The sequence below is a fragment of the Streptopelia decaocto genome (assembly GCF_964273445.1).
Source record: "Streptopelia decaocto genome assembly, chromosome: 7".
NCBI lineage: Eukaryota > Metazoa > Chordata > Aves > Columbiformes > Columbidae > Streptopelia > Streptopelia decaocto.
In genome coordinates, this window is record NC_138661.1 from 17,112,195 (window position 1) to 17,126,549 (window position 14,355).

Consider the following 14,355-nt stretch of genomic DNA (forward strand, 5'->3'; position numbering starts at 1 on the left):
TGAAGTGACGTTAAGTTAACCGCATCATAATGGTTTCAAGGTCCCTTTCCTCCCCAAAATGTAGGCATTTAAATAGTGCGGTGGCAAGAATAGACTATGGGGAAATGCATAGAAGCTCAACCTAAGTTCTCAGTTTCAGAAAAAGAGTGACAACATGTGGAGGTTTCTTCTGTGCCATATCCTAAATGAAAGTTATTAATAACTAGTTCAGAAGGGAAGGAGAAGAAGAAAATGCATATCGTCTCCAGCAAGGACTGTTGGAGAGTAGGAATGTATATATGTAAAAAAAAAATATACAAAATGTGTTTGTTTATGTTACACTTTTGTTATGAACAACTTTCTTACTGGCCAAGGCTCTAACTTCAGCTGAGACTCTTCTCTGTCTCTGTGAATGTTATTCTGCCCTTCCTAGTTTAGTGTGTCCTTGCTGACCACCTGGAATGTGTAGCCACATTAATTTCGGTGTGTTGTTGGACCAATACCCTTGTTTCTCTGTATCTATGTGTGCTCAAGCTGGTCCATGGAGTCCAGCAGCCCTTTGGAGAAAAGGCAGGAGAATGATGGGGCGGGGAGGGGGGCTTAGCTGTTTTAGAAGTGACTTCATATCCCTCCAGCAGAGCAGGAATTGGAGGAAGGGATTTGAAGTCTAGCAATGACAAAGCGTTGTGCATGTTTATGGCAGTCTTCTCTGAAGTAGAAGCCGCAGGACAGAAGAAAATGTAAAGGCACTGGTTGGATTTTTGAAGCAGGCAGTGGAAGTTGGCATTGTGGGTGGATGAGAGGTGGGAGAGAATAAGTTCAAGAATTTTGAAGGAGAACAGGGGAGGGCTTCCCTCTCATCCAAAAGGAGGGAGACGTGGTGAGGGATACAAGGCATCTGGCAGATCTGGATTGCAAGAGGGGAGAGCTTGAGAGAACTGATGATGTTTATTAAACAGCGGGCCTGGTGGCTTATTATACTGTTCACAGAGACTGACAAAAAGGGAGCGTTCAGAAAGCCAACAGGGACAGGAGCAAGAGCAGAGACTGAGAGAAGAGTCAGAGGTGAAAAAGCAGAAACTAGGATTACAGGTTTGAGGTTCAATTACAATGAGAAGCAGAAAGGAGGGAAGAAAGAACAAAGTGTCACAGGAGAGGCTGCTGGGACTGTCTGGTAGAGCGGGGGAACGGGAGCTGGACTCAGCCCTCTCTGTTGGCTGGATGGGTCTTGCCTGGGTGAAGCAGCTCAGGAGAGATGCCGACGTGAAATTGGGAAGGAGTTTGGAACTGCCCCGGTGCAAAGGAGTGGAGAAGGAAAGAAAGTGACAGTAAATTAAGCATAATCTGTGCTGATAAATGAGAAGCAGTGGAGGGAGGTGGGACATTGTTAGGGCATTTTGACAGACAGCTGAGGGACAATCAAGACAAGTGCCTTGATATCAGAGCTCAGGGAGAGGGTGCATGCAAACATGCTTTGAAAACCAGGTTATCACATGAGACCTTCAAGGAGTTTATCTGGTTTTCTGTCATGAGGTTGTAAGCTACACAGACAAGCTTTTCACACTCTAGCTCTGTTCTTATATTTTAATTATCTCCTCTTCCCATCTTCGCCTGGCAAAATTAGTATGAATACAAAAGATGGGTTTGGTGTCTGTAGAAAGCATGCCAACAATTTATAGACTCCCTTTGCTGAGGGTGTTTTTACCTGTTGCTGTGACAGTAACACTTGAGATTCCTGTAAACAGAGTTGAGTGAGGAATAAGAACTGCAATTTTAGCTGTTCTTTTTCTGGCTCACTTAATTACCGCTGCATTCACCATCTTCCCTGAATAGGAAGTTATTTTCCTGTTCACTTGAGCCTTTCAAACAGTGAAAGGGAAAAGAAAATTAATAGCGGTGGGCGGATAATGTCTTTTTGAAGCCCCAACAGTCAGATGGTAAGCCTGGGAGATAGCACCTGAAACTGTTATTAACCAATTAAAATGAAGTTCTGACCTAATTGCATGTCGCTAATTATTCTTTTAAGTCAGTGTAGCCATCTTAGCGAGATGCAGGACCCTTGCAGAAGTCCGGCAAGGCCCAGGTGCCTTCCAGGCAGCAGCTACAGCCTCCTGCTCCATCTGGTGAGGAGGACTCATCAGTCAGGGGGGCAAGGAGAGAGTCCAGGATTAGGGAGTGTGCCAGACTTGATTTGCGGCTCCATGACAAAGTGCTTCTTTGCTCGCTTCTTCCTGAGTGATGTTTCCGATAGGCTTTTTTTAATCTTGCCTGTGTGCTGCTCACTTAGCGCTCTGTTTATGATGGAAGTGAAATGGGAGTTTGAATAATTTGAAACCTGAGATTTTTCTGCTTGATCCTGGACCATATGTGTTCCTGGATAGCACACTTCTCTTTGTACTGCACACCCTGGAATGTACATTTGTAGCATGATGTAAAGCAGTACTCAAGTGCAGCAACAGTATGTATGATTATGGTAAGCTTTTTATTGCTAGAAAGTGGGTAGCACTCTCAGAATCTGCGTTAGCCCAAGTGTTCCTATTCATAGATTTAAGGACCCACGACCATGGGATATAAGTGTGGAGGGGATTTTCTAGGACAAGAATGTATAAAGTTGGGCTGAATTATTGAGCATTTATTTTCATTTTGAGTTTTTATTTCCAGATACATATACCCTAAACTAAGTGCAGCTGTTCCATGAGGGATCTCAGGAATGCCTTGTATACTAGCTGGACTCTTACAAACCTCACCCAAAATACCCTGATCCTGGTGAAACTGAGTTTATCTTTGTCACAGTCATACTTCAACTACTGTACTAACACACATCTCTGAGCATAAGGCAGATTTTTTTTTTTTTTTGCATCGTGAATCCAGCAACATGTAGCCTTGCATTTTGTATTTAGTTATGTTGTCATATTTCTCATTTTCCCTTCTGCATGATACTTCTGTCTGGGTGGTGGTGTCAGTTATACTTCTGTGTAATTTTAAAGTCCTACCAGTAATCTTTACTGTGCTAAGATCACTAATGAAGATACTAAATAAAATGGTTGATGTCGCAAGATTAGTGCCTGAGCACTAAACCCTCCTTGCTTTAGAATCATAGAATCATTTTGGTTAGAAAAGACCTTTAAGATCATTGAGTCCAACCGTTAACCTAACACTGCCATGTCCACCGCTAAGCCATGTCCCTAAGCGCCACATTCACACATCTTCTAAACGTGTCCAGGGATGGTGACTCCACCACTTCCCCGGTCAGCCTGTTCCAGTGCTTGTTTGACACTGCTGCTTTCAGCATGCAAGCCACTATCATCCTCTCTTTTCTTTAGCTCTTCATTCACCTTCCTGTTCTTCTTCTGGTCTTTCCCAGTTTACCTGACTGTATGCCTTCCTGAAGTCTGAGAAAATAGCTTTTCTGCATTTTCTTTGTCTTAGAAAGACAAAGACAGCCACTTAGATGGTTTTGATCCATATTTTAGAGATTCATGTCATGTTTTACTACATTTTTTTACTTACCGCTGTACATCTGATTACTTTTCAATATCTCCAAATGTGCTGAAATGCTTGCGTAGTACAGTCAGTAGCCATCCTTTTCCCTAATGTAGTTGCTATTTTTTGATCCTTGGGAAGCACTCCATAATGAATACAGTTATTCAGAACCCTTGTGTCACCACCCTGTGATTTTCTGTGTCATGTTTTGGTTAACTGGATTTTGTTTTCTAGCAGGGTTTTTTGTTTGTTTGTTTTTTTAAGTATCCAGTTATGGGAGAGAGGCAGGATCGCCTCACCTCAGCACACTGAACTCTTCAGAGTCATCTGTGCCACTCCACTACGCTCCCTCCGATCAGGCGTATTTCAGGTGCAGTTCCTCATTTCCTAGAATATGAATGCAGGAATACATGAAGCAGGCTAGATGTAATTAGAACATGAAGGTAATTTTTCATTTCTCACTGACTGCAAGGAGAAGCCTGAAAATACAGTATCATTATCAACTCCTTAAAATAGAGATGAAGTGAATATAACTCCATGAATTCTGGCTTTGACTGCTAGTACCCACTGTGGTATATCTATACCCATCTTTGTTTACCTTGCTCCCATGGTCAGCATCTTTATTCTTGCTGAAAATTGGGACCAAACATCTGTGCTTGGGGCTGTTCCTATATTATCTTTAATATTAAACCTTCACTTGCTGCACAGAGATCCTAGTTTTTTCTTGGTTTTTATGTATTCCCAAAATACGTTTCATTCTTTGGCATGCCTGCAAGAAATGCCAAGTGTTCTTTATGTTCAAATCCTTGAGTTTTTCACAGCTCAGCAGTCTTTACTAATTATTTCCTTTAATTTATCAATTTGTCATTCTGAGAACATTAAAAAATGTTTGAGCTGTACACCATTTTATTCTGTAATTTAAACTAACCCAGCTTGATGTAGTATTCTTTGTATTACTAAATGTTTTGTTAGCTTTTCTGCTTCGGAATAGCTGAACTACAACCTCAGTCCTAGTATTCTCCTGGGTTTAAGATGCTAATCTCCCCGAATGATATAATTCCTCTTGTTTTCATTCCCATTAATATCTGGCTATATCCAAATAATAGTGCGGGATTGTCAGACCACTTCAACACAGCAAAAGCAAGACTTTTTATCACTCTTGTTTAAAGGGAATTTTACCTAAAATGTTCTGCCTGTGCCAGTGGTTCTCCACCTGTGTTTGCAGGTGCAGTGTTGGAGACAGTTCACCTGGGTGGGAGAAGATGTCTGATGCATGGTTGGGCCATGGAGCACTTGCAAGGACTTTGCCAGACATAGTAGAAAGTAAATAGCAAAGACACCTTGCAGTTGCTGAGCCATTAGGTATTGTGACCACCTTCTCTGTGCAAGGGTGTTTGCTAAAGCAACGAGTTGGACCCGCTCTGCTCCTCTTCCTCGTGTTGGAGCCTTGTCTGTGTCCCTGCCACCTTCTCCTGGCTTCACTTTCTGCTCCCTTCTCCAATACCTTATAGCAGTGCAGCATCTGAGAAGGTGACCCGTGGAGGTCATGATCTTCACCCTTCTTCCTCAGTTTGAAAAATCACAGGCTATTTTATTTTTGTGGCCATGTTCATTTCAAACCATTTCAAATGCCTTTACATTCATCCTTGGAACAGTTTCATCATTTTGTCTCACTTGGAGCAGTGGTTTCAAGCTGAAGTAATGCTTTGTAATTGAAGGGCAACTTCATTCTCCCATAAATAATACTTGCTGGAACAGGATGGAAGGGAATGCCACAATCTCTTTTATCTCTTCACAGTCTCTCTTCTGATTTCTGCACATGCAGCATAGGGATGTGATATAGATCAGCCTGAGCGTGGCCTTCTCTTTGTTTAAAAGCAGCCTTACCAATTTTTTTATTTCTAAAGCTTTTGTGTTTCTTCCCTGTTGTATTCCAGAGTACTTCTCCCTCCTCTTCCCCCATCCTTCACAATTGTGTAACTTTAATAGCTACCCAATGTCCATAAGCAACACTATAAAAGATGTTTGTATGAAGGAGGATTTTTTGTTAAGAGAAATCTGTTTCAATTTTGTTTCATTTTTTAGAAGAGATTCTAATTATTTTAAGGATGGGGCAAATAAAGAGCATGAAAACTTTGTTGAAGGGAAAATTACAGCAGAGTCGCTGGCAGTCTCTTGGGAAGTGCAGCTGCACACACGGGAGCGTGGGCTGCTCTTGATGTTTGGCAGGTGCTGCGGAAGAATTATTCTTAAGCTGAGCCTGAGCCGTGTGGTGCCAGTGCAGAGCTGAGCTTCCTTGGCCCTTAGGATAAAGGGTGGTAGCCAGGATTTCTGGGGGTTATTTCCTGTATATCAGCTTTTCTACTTATCCCACAGCCAAAGGGAGGGAGGTTAGGCAGTGCATGTTTACATGGCTCTAAAAGAAACTTCCAGAAGACCACATTCCCTTCGTCTTAACTTTCTCTGCATCCAGTAGTCATTAAAAAGAAGTATTTGCAGTACTGTCAGATCTTGATATTTTGAGTGTTTATATAAAGTTATAATTAAGCACTGAAAGCTTCTGAGAAGTGCAGTGCACCCCTCTTGCCCCCTCGCTGTGCTTACCAGGCTGTACTGGCTGTAGTGCTGCACTATTTCTGTAGTCTGGATTAGTTGGAGTGTTCTCCATGGGTGGCTTCTCCATTCCACTCCTCCTTTAATGTCTGTTCTTCTACAGGATTGATTGAGCTGTCACTTCAATAACTGGGCTAGAGCTGACCCAGTTCCCTCAAATAAACATTAAGAGTCGTCCTTGTAAAGTCTTCCTAGGATTTTTGGATCCAGTCTGGCCATTCTGAAGCTTTAAGGTCAAGAAGTGAGCTAGAACTTTTGTGACCATTTTGTATTTTCCCATACCTTCCACTACTAGAATTACCTATATAGCCTTTTAATCTAATGTGTTTGAACGCTGTCTTTCTGATGGTTCCAGAAAATAAGGCGGTCTCAGGAGCAGGTTATGCCGACTGCTCTTTCTCCTGAGTTCTTGTTTTTCTGTAACTTGCTTTCCTTCCTTCGGGTGCTAATCCTCCCATGTCACACATTTTCTGTTCAACTTTTCTTCTCTGCTAATCTCTGGATTTGTTCTGCTGCCTTTCCTAATCCACGGGAGTGTTGGTGACCTCAGGAGAGACCTTTGGCAAGAGGCTTTTTTGGATTTGAGTAACACTGAGGATCCCTCCTGCAGTGCTGAAAATCAGTAATTGCGTTTCAGACTGTCCCTGAACAAGACTGAACAACCTGACCACTTGCCTACAAAGCTTGCTCCCTGCAGTCCAGTCCTAACGGGACATGAGCTCTCAGTTTAATATTGTGCTGAGAAACAGCCGTTCCTGCATCTTTGCGAGTTCTAGAGAGAACTTTCTGGAACAGTCGAAGTATTATACAGGTGATAGGAGATGACTAAAGCTGAGCCATACGAGTTATAGTTTAGTAGCAACAAAATTCCAGTCTTGGCTGAAAAAATTCTCTGCTGAAAAGAAAATCATCGTGGCGAGGAGCTTTAGCCATAGCCCAAAGATGGGATTTCTTGTTTTGTTTTTAAAGAGTGAAGGGACAAAATTGGATGCTAACTGAATAGTGATGCTCGGTGGAGGTTTATATGCCCGGGTCAGAGGAGGGAGGAGAGGGGGACAGTGGGCGAGGTTTGAGTAACCGAGATGCAGTAAGTTGTGCCCGCGTTGCTCTGCACAGTGAGTAGGAGTCACAGGTCGCTGTTGGTGTCACTGCAGGGGTGACAGCGATGCTGACCTGCTGTGTGCTGCTCTGGGAAGGTGCAGAGGAGACTGTGGGGTGCTGATGCTCACCGAGGTCCTGGGGAGTGGCGTGACTGCAGGACAAGCCTTGACTGAGCAACGGCTGGTCATTTTATGTAGTAGTTGGAGAAGTGATCCGTAAATGGTGGCTGTATATGCTAGTACTGGTAGTGCAAAAAGAGCTACAGGATTCCTTTTACCTCATTGCATCAAGAACACAGCTAGAAGCAAGAACTTCCTGGACTTTTTGGAGATCATACCTAGCTTCTAGGGGAGTGGCAGCATGTGGCTCTGGAAAATGTGCAAAGTACTCACACATCCTCTCTGGCAGCTTGTGTCGAACAGAATGCAAAGTAATCTGCTCTAGCACCACCGCAAGAAACCACAAAGAAGCCATCTGTTAAACCCAGAATCTTCTACTCATGTGTTAAAGTTTGAGTACCTGAGAAAATGAGAACCCAGCAGGGCTTCATAGCTTATGCTGAGCTGCTCCTCACCTTTAGGCATATGTTGCTGCTTGGAATGTCACTGACACCTGAGATTCTGAGTGATGTGTCCCAGCATGGGACATTCTTTCCTTCTCCTTTGGTGGTTCTCTTAAAACTAAGGTGAGCAGAGCAACAAAAGAACCTGTGAAATTAGCATCCTGCACTAATAGAAATATAAACTCTTTACGAAGTCTTTCTTATGAGGAAAGACTGGGAGAGCTGGGTCTGTTCAGCCTGGAGAAGAAAAGGCTGAGAGGGGATCTTACCAGTGCTTGTGGATGTCAAGAGGATGGGACCACTTTCTTCAGTGGTGCTCAGCAATAGGATGAGGGGCAAAGGGCACAGACTGAAGCATAGGAGTTTCCATCTGAATATGAAGAGAAACTTCTTTACTTTGAGGGTGACAAAGACCTGGAACAGGCTGCCCAGAGAGGTTGTGGAGTCTCCTCTGGAGACATTCAAGACCTGCCTGGACACATTCCTGTGCAATCTGCTCTGGGTGAACCTGCTTTAGCAGGTGGGTTGGACTAGATGATCTCCTGAGGTCTCTTCCAACCCCAACCATTCTGTGGTTCTGCGATTTCCTTGATTCTGAGAAGACTAGCAAAAAGGTATTTTCAAGCTGTATTTCCTTCCTGCTTGGGGAAGAGTTCCCCGCTGACGTGGTGGCTGTTACCAGCACTGTGGTTCTCTCTCCTCTTGTCAGTGTGGGGGAGGCAGGAGAGCCAAGGCGGGGACATCTCACCGCAGCGGATTTCCGTTCTCAGGTCACTGCCGCTGCAACAGGACATGCAAGTTAATTTGATGCTGGGGAAAGAGGGGTGGAGACAGAAAATAGGGCCTCTTGTTGATCTTTTTGCTCTGTCTTTACAGCATTTGATGGTCTTTGCACTTTGCAGCAGGACAGAGCTGGGGTTTCTATTCTTGCCCAGTATCTTTTGACCCAGTTAGCAGCAGCAGCAAGTGACAAATGCTTGCACTAGCTGTGAATGATGACAACCAAGATAAGTGTCTTGCTTGGCCAGAGAGATGAGGAGAAGATCTCTTAAATATCTAAATGTTTAATACTTATTTAGTTTGAATATGTGAATATTTTAGTAGCTACAGAGAGCCTGCATATCAGTGAAAAATACCTGGTTTTCACCTACCAGATAACACAATGGCTTTCCTCATGTGTTGATGTATGTTTGTCGCCTCTGTGGGCTTTGGCACAGAGTTACTCATGTCGGTTTTGTACTGGCACAGACCTGACCGGGGGTGGGGTTGTGGGAGTGTTGTCCTGGTGGAGAGACAGGACTGCACTGCTCCTGTGGGATTTAGTTTGGGAAAAAAAAGACATGCTGTTCTCACCTGGTCCTGTGATTTATCAGAAGAGCAGACAGACTTCTGTACGCCCCTGTTCTGTCGTTGTTGGGCTCTGTGGGTGGGTCTCACACGTATGGATGGACATGCACAACCACTTTCCTGATTTCTGCCCCACTTCCTTTCAAATGAAAGCACCTTCTCTCCTATAGTTAGACTATCCTACGTATTTCATTCTTTACTTTTCACAATAAGGCAAAACATTGAACATACCACTATTGATTTTTGCTGCTTGCCTTCCCTCTCCAGAGCACTTAAGATATTTTTAGAGGCCTTCATCTATGAGATTTATGGGGAGAGAAAAGCATCCACCAATACATGAGCTGCCAGGGTTCAGCTTCTTGAAGACCTGTGTTACCAACCAAAAGCTCGTGGCTTTTTTTCGTTATAACTTGCTCAGCATTGATGCACAGTAAAGGTGAACACTACAAACGGGGATGGGGGAAGAAAGGAAGAATTTCAAAGCCTTTGTTTTACAGGCCTTTTGCCATAAATGCATGTGATGAATATAGAGCGTAGAAAATAGCCCCAGGAGAGGGAAGATGATGACAAATAACCTGAAAGTCTGTGTGCAGTGGAGTTTTAAGAAGCTGAATGAAGATTGAAGTAAAGCCTACACGTTTTGGGCTCAGTGCAATCTTAACTGAATACCTGAATAACAGGCTACAGTAGATTTGTGTAGAAAATTCCATTTACAGCCTCAGGAATCAGGGAGCAGAGAGGTCAGGTCAGACTGGTGCTGTGAGTCTCGTTCACAGGGAAGAAAATAGTTAAATTACCACAAAGGGACTTTTGGACTGTGACTTCTGTAAACGTGTAGCAGAGCATTGACAGGTCTCTACCGGAAAATTGGACAGATTCGTTCCTTTTTATGGCATTTTACTAAGCTTTTGAGCACTCAAGCTAATAATGTCTGATGATTCGGTGGTATCTGGCTAGTGAAAAAGCTCAGAGCAAACCTGTCATCTCTGATTTTCTCCTTCTCTTCATTAACCTCCCTTGGCTGAAAGTTTCATGAACTTTGTCCACCTGCAGCAAGGCGGGCTGCTGCGGAGGGACACGCACTCACTCCTGTTCTGCTGCTCCTAAGCAGAGTCCCAAGTAAAAACTGAAATACAGCAAGAACTTAGTGGTGAGTGGAGTTTGTTAGATGATTGGAGACTGGGATCAAAATACTTAAACAATAGGTTTATGAGTATTTATTATTATTTTAAGAGAAAAAAAGAGGATAAATATGAATGGAGAGATGTGTTGTGAATTCCTCAGGGTTATAGCAGTGCACAGATCTGTCTTCAGTTCAGAGAACTGGACAGGTTGGTATTAAGTCTTCATTTCATGTGAATGATAATCCAAAACTATTTCTGAAGAAGAGCTTTTAAAAAAACACAAATCCTGCTCAGCCTGATTCTGAAATACAGTTGATTACAGCATGGAGTGGAAATTCAATCAAACAGAAAAATACAAAACTTTTTTATTATTTCGATAAGTAGTATTTCTTCTTGCTAAATTCAACATTTGCAGGTTGGTGGTGGTTATTTTGCTTTGTTTATGGTGTGGGTTTTTTTGTTTGTTTTGGTTTGATTATTTTTTTTTGGGGGGGGGGGGTTGTTTTTTGTTTTAATTTTTCTTTCTATCTCTTTTTTTCTTTTTCTTTTTTTTCTTCCCCTGAGTGAACAAATCCAGATTTTTTTTCACTTGGACATGGTTTTATTTTGAAGCACAGCTTCCAGAATTGCATGCGTGTGGGATCGCGGCTGGGACCAGCGGAGAGCTGTGGCGCTCTGCCAGGAGCTCGCCCTGTCCCCGCAATACAGATGGATTGCCAGCGTTCTGGAGAAAAACAACTCCAAAACTTTAAACAAATTATGCTTAATGGAAATAAACTTCTTTTGCCCTCCTGCGTAATGATTTGGATAATGTGCTGGCTGTGTGTTTCTGGAGGATGGAGGAAGGGGAGAGCAGGGCAGAGACAGAGCTCTATGTGCCTGTAACTTGCTCTCTGGTGGATGCTCTGGGAATCCTATGGGGGAAGCTACGATGTTTCTAAGTTCGGAGTGTTTTTTAACACCCAGCCCATCTTTCCATTAGAAGGTGAGCAGGCTAACTACAGCCAGCTGTGATAACGGCATTTACCTAGTGGTTGTTTCCTTCTATATATGGATTTGAAAGACGTGGAAAGGCCTATGTCTTGTATCTGGCATTCTGTGTACAGCTTTGATGCTGTCTTCCATGAAATTCACCTGAGTTTTGGTGGCAAGTGGCAATGTCATGAAACCAATACTGGGTAGTTGGGTTTTTTAATATAAAAAAGGGCAAGCAGAGTAGGCTATCACCTGCTTCACAGAAGAAAAGGCACCATAGCCATATCTCTCTGTTTTTTCTAAGCTGGTGCTGATAAATCTTTTCTCTCACTTCTGTTGCTATGGTGTTAGTTCTGTGCAAAAACAAACCTTTGGCTGATCATGTCAAATGCAAAGATCGTTTGGAGAGAGAGATGCTGAAAGAGAAGGGAAGTAGGAGGGCTCAAATTCCAGCTGATGACAAACAATGAATCAGTGTTTGTCTCAGCAGAGGGCCATCAGAAATTTTGCACTCTACTTTCACTGACTTTTGCTCGGGTCTGATAACTTGAAAAGGCGTCTTTTTTTTTCTCCCTCAAATCTTTTTTTCTTTCTTTTTCTTCTACTTTTATGTTTCGTTTTTTTTTCTTCTTGGTACATAAAAGGAAGGTGGATCTGTTCCAAATTCCGCACAGCCCAGGAATATTTGCTTTCCGCAGCATGGCCCAGAACACAGAGAACTTATTCTTGCAAGCGGTTTGGTCCTCCAGTCCACAAAATACTGGATCAAATTTTGAAGGTTTGTGTGGTTGAAATGTACCTGCTGTCCTTGCTGAGGCAAGTGAAGTGGTCATTGACCTGCCTCGTGGAGGGGCTGTCTTAAGCGTGCTGTCATTTCTGGCATTGCTTTCCTGGTGAAGCAGAGCACTGTTACAGGGTCCCTTTTTAATACTTTCTGATGTGCGAAGAAGGTGCATTTTGGTTTTGTTCTCGAAATATGCCAGTTGCTTTTAGCTGGCACAACCGTTGTGAAAAAAAGTTATCTTCCCCAGATGTCTTATGCTTCTGGAAAACACTGTGCTGAAAATGCCTTAATATGCCTTGAAGGCTTATTTCTGTTCTTGGGTCAAGGCTGAAAGGGAGGACTGTTTTCTTGTTTCCTGAATGTTTCTGTGCAGATTGAGCTGCAAGGGCAGGAATAATGTAGAGGGGTAACCAATCTCAAATACTTATTCGCTTCTCAGTGTTTTTCAGACTGGAAGTCCTGAAAATGGATTAATTCACATTTTTGTACCGTGGCAACTGGGAACTTTCTGACCCAGTTAAATGGACCCTTTGTTTTGCTGTTTCCTTCCAGATGTGATAGGCAGATGAAAAGACCTCAGGAGAAGCAGCGTGGTTATCTGAGACTTATTTTAAAGTTATTAACTGATTTTTCTGGAAGTTGGTTGCAGAAGTAGATCATCTCCTTGCACATCCTTAGCCAAGCTGCAGTTCACTTGGTTTTGCCTCGATTTTGCAGAGACTCGTGTTTGCCCTTAGCCTTCATCCATGCTACTTGTGGGAGTAAAAACCTAAGTGCCAGCACAGCCAGACCTTCTGTGGGCTGCCTCACCCAGCCACAGCTTACTGGTTTAGTCTGCTGGTTTAGTTTTATTGGGGCTTAAAGCTCCAGCCATCCTGTCTTATCGCTACCTTCCTTAAGGCACTCCTTAATCCAAAGCAAGGCCATTTCTGTAGGGTGGGAAATTTTATTAGGACAAAACTCCAGGAAATGAGACAGTAAAGACGAGGCTTCCATCGAAACAGCGTCAGCAGGCTCTTGTGCCCAGCCCTCCTCTCTCTCCTGTACCCCCCACGCCCTTCTCTGCCAGAGTTGAGTAACAGGGATACCAGCAATGGGAGAAAACGTGCGTGTAGCTGTATAATCAGATGCTAACTTCAGTTTGGTGAGCACACATCTGTCTCTCATTGCGAAGATGTTCCCAGTTTGAAGTTTACACGGTTACATTGTCGCTGGTGCGGTAGGTCCCGCCATCGGTGGAAGAGCAGTGCTTGGTAATGTGGCAGCTGTGGGCAGCCAGGTGTGTTGGCTTGAACATGAGCCAGATCTGGTACTTGTGCTGTACAAATGTTCAAACCTGATAAGTAGCTTTGTGGGATCATTAAGTTTGGTAGGGCCCTTAGGAGTCCATAATATATCATCTTGATCAAAGCAGATTCAACATTAAATTTAGACCAAGTTACTTAGGGCTTTGTCCAGTCGGGTCTTAAAAACCTCAAAAGATGGAGATCCTACAGCCTCTGTGGGACTCTGTGCTGCAACTCCTGGTAGAAATTTTTTCCTGGTTTAGTTGGAATCTGCACTGTTTTGATTGATGACCTGACAAGTCTGGGCTTCTGAGCCCTCACAGTGACATTGGCCCGTTCTCTTAGTACCATTGTGTGCATTCCCTCAGGTCCCATAGCTGCCTTTGCACTGAGATTTCCTCAAGAGATCCCTAACTCTAATCTTTTTCAAGTACAGGTGGTTCCTTTCCTCCTTGAACCCTGTCTTGGTACTGGGGACCAAACCCTGTGACACATCACCATGGCTTTCATGCCTTCCCATGCTGTCTCGAGCAGAGTTTCTGCACACCCCACCCCAAGTCTGTGTCCCCCACCCAGGTCACTGCCCAGGTCTGCTAGTGGGAGTGCTGTGGGAGCTGCACCCCTCCTCACCTGCTAAGTAGCTGTCACTGCAGCAAATGAATTTGCAAAGGTCCTGAGTCACTTGCTTTTGTGTTACCTGTATTACTACTGTCCTGGGTGCTGTTTAGTGCAATCACAGAATGTTAGGGATTGGAAGGGACCTCAAAAGATCATCCTGAAGGGTGAAGGGCATGGCAGGCGTTCCTGTGATAGTGGTGATAATCTTTGTTGGCTCATTCCTTTTGCATGTATAAGGACTGGGAAAGACACCTGAAGAGGGAAATGTTGGCTCAGGGTGGGGAAGCATGGGGAGGTGTTTGGATGAAGGGTGCTCGCCAACGAGCTCACAGGTTTTTCACAGGATTAGATCTACACTGCTGAAAAATAAATGTCTGATTAAAGTTTTCTGCAATTCAGTAAAATAAGAATCCTAATGGATTTGGGTAACATACCAAAATAAAGGCAGCATGTAAAGTAAATGCCTTCTGTGTGGCAGTGGTA

General features: G+C 43.5%; 1 protein-coding gene across 2 annotated transcripts in view; it reads left to right on the top strand.

Moving 5' to 3' along the window:
- The window catches only part of ITPK1 (inositol-tetrakisphosphate 1-kinase), a 149,350-nt gene that overhangs the window by 61,048 nt on the left and 73,947 nt on the right, over positions 1 to 14,355 (top strand). The window lies entirely within an intron of this gene.